We start from the raw sequence: 8,075 nt of genomic DNA on the forward strand, positions 1-8,075 counted from the left end.
AGCCCTTTATTGAATGATTAGTTTTAGTGCATGTTCATGTGCGAAGCCTTCAGCAAGTGAACGTGTACTCAATCTTAACATTGAATATACTTGCAATATGTTGCCTAGTTGCAAGATGATTCAATCAGGTGGGTCATGTTTCTACCCCAACACACCAATAAACCATGCATCTACTGTAATGAATCACTACTATGCAAACAATGGAAGAAACCTTTGGAACTGCAACTTCTTTAACTCTGCTGTCATTGCTCTCACTGACCAAAGTAAGCCTTTTTTTTTTTATATATAAATGGAACATGTAGCCTTAATGTAAATTTTTGTACATGGATTATTGTTGTGTTAGATGGGATTTTGAAATAGTTCAATTTGTTTGATTTATACAGATTATGGGAGCTGCAAGTATGCTTAGTGGGAATGGCTACGGTGGAAGAAATATATATATATATATATATATTATATTGTTGCAAATGAATTTTACTTAATTGTTTATCAAACTTCATGAATTTTACTAGGATCGTATCTCTGAGATACTTTATTTTATTTAAATAAAAAAACCGAAGTTTGCTACATATACATATATATGCCTTTGTATTTCTTGATAAAGTGATTAATGAAGAAAATGAGGCATTCCGAATACCCATTGTTGGTAATCGCTATTCATACATATTATCTAATAATTTAATGATGTCTGCCTATTTATCAAAAAATAAAGAAAAAAATATGTTTCTACCCCAACCCACCATTGAATCATGCATCTGATATAATGAATCAGTACTATGCAAAAAATGGAAGAAAAAAAAAACCCTTGGAACTGCAACTTCTCTACCTCTTCTCTCATTGTTCTTACTGAACCAAGTAAGCCCTTTATTGAATGATTGGTTTAAGTGCACGTTCACGTGCGAAGCCTTCAGCAAGTGAACGTGTACTAAATCTGAACATTGAATATGCATGCAATATGTTGCCTAGTTGCAAGATAATTCAATCAGGTGGGTCATGTTTCTACCCCAACACACCAATAAACCATGCATCTGCTGTGATGAATCACTACTATGCAAACAATGGAAGAAACCTTTGGAACTGCAACTTCTCTAACTCTGCTCTAATTGCTCTCACTGACCCAAGTAAGCCTTTTTTATATATATAAATGGAACATATAGCCTTAATGTAAGTTTTTGTACATGGATTATTGTTGTGTTAGATGAGATTTTGAAATAGTTCAATTTGTTTGATTTATACAGGTTATGGGAGCTGCAAGTATGCTTACTGGGAATGGCTACGGTGGAAGAATTATATATATTATATTGTTGCATATGGATTTTACTTAATTGTTTATCAAACTTCATGAATTTTACTAGGATCGTATCTCTGAGATACTTTATTTTATTTAAATAAAAAAACTGAAGTTTGCTATACATATAAATATATATATATATATATGCCTTTGTAATTCGTGATGAAGTGATTAATGAAGAAAATGAGGAATTCTGAATACCCATTGTTGGTAACCGCTATTCATACGTATTATATAATAATTTAACGATGTCTGCCTATTTATCAAAAAAGAAAGAAAAAAATATGTTTCTACCCCAACCCACCATTGAATCATGCATCTACTATAATGAATCAGTACTATACAAAAAATGGAAAAAACCCTTGGAACGACAGCTTCTCTACCTCTGCTCTCATTGTTCTTACTGAACCAAGTAAGCCCTTTATTGAATGATTAGTTTTAGCGCACGTTCACGTGTGAAGCCTTCAGCAAGTGAACGTGTACTGAAACTAAATATTGAATATCATGGCAATATGTTGGGTGATTGTAAGATTATTCAATCAGGTGGATCATGTTTCTATCCCAACCCACCATTGAATCATGCATATGCTATAATGAATCAGTACTATGCAAAAAATGGAAAAAAAACCATTGGAACTGCAACTTCTCTGCCTCTGCTCTCATTGTTCTTACTGAACCAAGTAAGCCATTTATTGAATGATTAGTTTTAGTGCACGTTCACGTGCAAAGCCTTCAGCAAGTGAACGTGTACTCAATCTGAACATTGAACATGCTTGCAATATGTTGCCTAGTTGCAAGATGATTCAATCAGGTGGGTCATGTTTCTACCCCAACACACCAATAAACCATGCATCTGCTGTGATGAATCACTACTATGCAAACAATGGAAGAAACCTTTGGAACTGCAACTTCTCTAACTCTGCTCTCATTGCTCTCACTGATCCAAGTTTTTTTATATATAAATGGAACATGTAGCCTTAATGTAAGTTTTTCTACATGGATTATTGTTGTGTTAGATGGGATTTTGAAATAGTTCAATTTGTTTGATTTATACAGGTTATGGGAGCTGCAAGTATGCTTAGTGGGAATGGCTACGGTGGAAGAAATATAGATATTATATTGTTGCATAAGGATTTTACTTAATTGTTTATCAAACTTAATGAATTTTACTAGGATCGTATCTCTGAGATACTTTATTTTATTTAAATAAAAAAACTGAAGTTTGCTTCATATATATATATATATGCCTTTGTATTTCGTGATGAAGTGATTAATGTAGAAAATGAGGCATTCCGAATACCCATTGTTGGTAACCGCTATTCATACGTATTATCTAATAATTTAACGATGTCGGCCTATTTATCAAAAAAGAAAGAAAAAAAATATGTTTCTACCCCAACCCACCATTGAATCATGCATCTGCTATAATGAATCAGTACTATGCAAAAAATGGAAAAAAAACCCTTGGAACTGCAACTTCTCTACATCTGCTCTCATTGTTCTTACTGAACCAAGTAAGCCCTTTATTGAATGATTAGTTTTAAAGCACGTTCACGTGCGAAGCCTTCAGCAAGTGAACGTGTACTGAAACTAAACATTGAATATGTTGGCAATATGTTGGGTGATTGTAAGATTATTCAATCAGGTGGATCATGTTTCTATCCCAACCCACCATTGAATCATGCATCTGCTATAATGAATCAGTACTATGCAAAAAATGGAAAAAAAACCCTTGGAACTGCAACTTCTCTACCTCTGCTCTCATTGTTCTTACTAAACCAAGTAAACTCTTTATTGAATGATTAGTTTTAGTGCACGTTCACGTGCGAAGCCTTCAGCAAGTGAACGCGTACTCAATCTGAACATTGAATATGCTTGCAATATGTTGCCTAGTTGCAAGATGATTCAATCAGGTGAGTCATGTTTCTACCCCAACACACCAATAAACCATGCATCTCCTGTGATGAATCACTACTATGCAAACAATGGAAGAAACCTTTGGAACTGCAACTTCTCTAACTCTGCTCTCACTGACCCAAGTAAGCCTTTTTTATATATATAAATGGAACATGTAGCCTTAATGTAAGTTTTTGTACATGGATTATTGTTGTGTTAGATGATTTTTTGAAATAGTTCAATTTGTTTGATTTATACAGGTTATGGGAGCTGCAAGTATGCTTAGTGGGAATGGCTACGGTGGAAGAAATATATATATTATATTGTTGCATATGGATTTTACTTAATTGTTTATCAAACTTCATGAATTTTACTATGATCGTATCTCTGAGATACTTTATTTTATTTAAATAAAAAAACTGAAGTTTGCTACATATATATATATATATATATATATATATGCCTTTGTATTTCGTGATGAAGTGATTAATGTAGAAAATGAGGCATTCCGAATACCCATTGTTGGTAACCGCTATTCATATGTATTATCTAATAATTTAACGATGTCTGCCTATTTATTAAAAAAGAAAGAAAAAATATATGTTTCTACCCCAACCCACCATTGAATCATGCATCAGCTATAATAAATCAATACTATGCAAAAAATGGAAAAAAAACCCTTGGAACTGCAACTTCTCTACCTCTGCTCTCATTGTTCTTGCTGAACCAAGTAAGCCCTTTTATTGAATGATTAGTTTTAGCGCATGTTCACGTGCGAAGCCTTGAGCAAGTGAACGTGTACTGAAACTAAACATTGAATATGTTGGGTGATTGTAAGATTATTCAATCAGGTGGATCATGTTTCTATCCCAACCCACCATTGAATCATGCATCTGCTATAATGAATCAGTACTATGCAAAAAATGAAAAAAGAACCCTTGGAACTGCAACTTCTCTACCTCTGCTCTCATTGTTCTTACTAAACCAAGTAAGCCCTTTATTGAATGATTAGTTTTAGTGCACGTTCACGTGCGAAGCCTTCAGCAATTGAACGTGTACTCAATCTGAACATTGAATATGCTTGCAATATGTTGCCTAGTTGCAAGATGATTCAATCAGGTGGGTCATGTTTCTACCCCAACACACCAATAAACCATGCATCTGCTGTGATGAATCACTACTATGCAAACAATGGAAGAAACCTTTGGAACTGCAACTTCTTTAACTCTGCTCTCATTGCTCTCACTGACCCAAGTAAGCCTTTTTTATATATATAAATGGAACATGTAGCCTTAATGTAAGTTTTTGTACATGGATTATTGTTGTGTTAGATGAGATTTTGAAATAGTTCAATTTGTTTGATTTATACAGGTTATGGGAGCTGCAAGTATGCTTAGTGGGAATGGCTACGGTGGAAGAAATATATATATATATTATATTGTTGCATATGGATTTTACTTAATTGTTTATCAAACTTCATGAATTTTACTAGGATCGTATCTATGAGATACTTTATTTTATTTAAATAAAAAACTGAAGTTTGCTACATATATATATATATGCATTTGTATTTCGTGATGAAGTGATTAATAAAGAAAATGAGGTATTCCGAATACCCATTGTTGGTAACTGCTATTCATACTATTATCTAATAATTTAACGATGTCTGTCTATTTATCAAAAAAGAAAGAAAAAAATATGTTTCTACCCCAACCCACCATTGAATCATGCATCTGCTATAATGAATCAGTACTATGCAAAAAATGGAAAAAGAAACCCTTGGAACTGCAACTTCTCTACCTCTGCTCTCATTGTTCTTACTGAACCAAGTAAGCCCTTTATTGAATGATTAGTTTTAAAGCACGTTCACGTGCGAAGCCTTCAGCAAGTGTTGGTGTACTGAAACTAAACATTGAATATGATGGCAATATGTTGGGTGATTGTAAGATTATTCAATCAGGTGGATCATGTTTCTATCCCAACCCACCATTGAATCATGCATCTGCTATAATGAATCAGTACTATGCAAAAAATGGAAAAAAAAAACCCTTGGAACTGCAACTTCTCTACTTCTGCTCTCATTGTTCTTACCGAACCAAGTAAGCCCTTTATTGAATGATTGGTTTAAGTGCACGTTCACGTGCGAAGCCTTCAGCAAGTGAACGTGTACTCAATCTGAACGTTGAATATGCTTGCAATATGTTGCCTAGTTGCAAGATGATTCAATCAGGTGGGTCATGTTTCTACCCCAACACACCAATAAACCATGCATCTGCTGTGATGAATCACTACTATGCAAACAATGGAAGAAACCTTTGGAACTGCAACCTCTCTAACTCTGCTCTCATTGCACCCAAGTAAGCCTTTTTTTTTTATATATAAATGGAACATGTAGCCTTAATGTAAGTTTTTGTACATGGATTATTGTTATGTTAGATGGGATTTTGAAATAGTTCAATTTGTTTGATTTATACAGGTTATGGGAGCTGCAAGTATGCTTAGTGGGAATGGCTACGGTGGAAGAAACATATATATTATATTGTTGCATATGGATTTTACTTAATTGTTTATCAAACTTCATGAATTTTACTAGGATCGTATCTCTGAGATACTTTATTTTATTTAAATAAAAAAACTGAAGTTTGCTACACACACACATATATATATATTTTATTTAAATAACCTATTTAAAACAAAATTATAAAATATAACATTTAAATATTTTAATGCGAATAAGGCTTTTAAATAGGCTTACAGGCTAGACCATGATAGGCCGTAGGCCAGGCTCAGGCCGAAAAAAAAGCCTATCATAGGTCGTAGGCCAAGCTTAGGCCTAAAAAATTCATTGTAGGCCAGGCTCAGGCCTTTCAAAGTCTGGCCTGGCCTGACCTATTCCCACCCCTAACCATGATATACGATAGACTAGTTTTAAAAATGTTTAAAACTTCAATAACTACAAATATCATTTTTTAAAGTAAATGTTAATAATTATTTTTATTTTTATTATTGAGTTAATGACTTAAATGATAGATATTAATATTGATTAAAATAAAAACAAACAAAAATGTATTTCATTTTGAATCGAAATCAATCAAATCATTGTCTTATTCATAAAAAAGAGAAAGGTTACAAACTATTATTTCTGAGAGTCGTCAATCGTGGTTAATATTTTTTAAATATTAGGTCATAATTGACCCCTTGTAAAGGTGGTACAGGGTAGAACTTACTTTAAATGAAAGAGTATCAATGTGAATGCTTTAAGGCAATTATAACATGGAGAATAGTCTACCAAGAAGTGATTTTAAAACATCCGACTCTTAGACGTAAAATATTGTTGATCAACTTTATTTATTGACTGAAATAATGACTTAAATAATATTGATTTGATAAAAATACAGAAAAATAAAATATGTATTTCATATTAAATTGACGTCAATTGAATTATTATCTTATTTATAAAGATAAAGACAATCACAAATTATTATTTTTTAAAATATTATTAATTATGAATTTATAAATTATTATTTCTTAAAAATACTATCAATTATCTTTATTTTTTGTTTTTTAAATATCGATACATGGTAGACCAATGAAAAAAATTCACAATGCTTTAAATAGGCTTGGTGACAACTTATTCATATTGTCAAATATTGCACGATTAATTAAATAGTCTTCGTGACAACTCATTTTATATTGTCAAATATTGCATGCTTGCAGTCAACTCACGTTAACATTAACACTAATGCTATTGTCATCATAATGGTATAGGAAAGACCTTAACAAAACAAAAATGATAGGAGTGTCGACAAAGAGTTTTTTATATTTTTATTTATCTAAATTTAGTTTTCTATTTGACCTAAGTGACATAAATTAATTTTATTTTATTTTATGTGTAACAATCATAAAATAACGAAGTGTCAATATACTTATCTAAATTGCAGTTTCTATATATATTATATAATTTTAAATTTTGAAGAACATAATTACATAGAAAAGCAAAACACAAAACTCTATAAAAAACTTCATAAATAACATCCGCTCAATTAATCAAGGGTGACATTCTTATGTAACATATTACGTTATATTTTAATGTTATATTAACGTCACATCATCATTTTATAGGTTGCTAATTACGTGGCATGAGATAACACTAGTATACAAATATATTTTATATCAGTTATTTTGGACTTTTAACACCAAATTTTGTAATAAAAACAACATGTGTAATAGTACTCGGTATTGTAAATAAGACTTAAAATCCTAGATTTTAAAAATTAAAAAATTGGTGATATATGGTAACTTATAATACCTATGTTTAAATAAAATAGATGTCTCAAATACTCTGACCAAATCAAAATACGTGTATTTATTAGATTTTTTTAGGTTTATTTTTATGAAAAGTAAGTGAAATATATCACATATAACATTGATTTTAAAATAAAATAAGTATTATATGTTATCATTTAATACCGGGTGTGATGTTAGTTTTTTTTTTAAAAAAAATTGTTTATTTTTAATTTACTAATAAAAGTTTGATTTGATAGCAATTGCATTAAATGTGCTTGAAATTTCATATTTCATATAACAAAATGTGTTGCATACATATAAAACAGCAAATTGCACCAGAAGTGCAAATTCATATTTATACATTAAACAATGTAAAAACAACTAAAATTAAGCTTTTGTTGTTTATCTTTTTTATTTATTATTTGAAGATAATCATATTAATGACGCATCATCCCCGTTAACGTTAGTATTATACGAGTAACCTTAATAATATAATAATGGAAATAGAGGAAAAATTCCAAAATTTCTATAAGTTTTAGGTTTCGAATGCATGTTCTAATTATACTATTTCATTTTATTTATATTAAAAAGGAAATTATAG

Source organism: Cicer arietinum, chromosome 6, assembly GCF_000331145.2.
Source record: "Cicer arietinum cultivar CDC Frontier isolate Library 1 chromosome 6, Cicar.CDCFrontier_v2.0, whole genome shotgun sequence".
NCBI classification, from domain to species: Eukaryota; Viridiplantae; Streptophyta; class Magnoliopsida; order Fabales; family Fabaceae; genus Cicer; species Cicer arietinum.